Genomic DNA, 342 nt, shown 5'->3' on the forward strand with positions numbered 1-342 from the left:
CCTTTAGCGCTGATCTGCCAGTGTTACCTTCGCCTTTTATTTTGTACCCTAATTTATTCTATTTTTGTATATTTATTGCGAGGAAGCCAAGGTCGTGTCAGATTCGGGAGAGCACGAAGGGGAAAATGAAAAAAAAACCAGAGGAAAAAAAACCCGGATCCCTTGTTTTTATTTTTCCCCCCTTTTTTTTTCACGGATTTGCGGGGTTTGGGGAATTTTTGTGGGGTTTGGGTTTGAATAAAAAGGTGCTTTTTTGTTTTGTAAAATATTGCTGTTTCTCACTGGCTCATGGGGGCTGCGGGAACTTGGGGGGCAAGGAGGGATGGGGGGGTTGCCCCTGGT

This window comes from Mesitornis unicolor, unplaced genomic scaffold, assembly GCF_000695765.1.
Source record: "Mesitornis unicolor isolate BGI_N332 unplaced genomic scaffold, ASM69576v1 scaffold33587, whole genome shotgun sequence".
NCBI lineage: Eukaryota > Metazoa > Chordata > Aves > Mesitornithiformes > Mesitornithidae > Mesitornis > Mesitornis unicolor.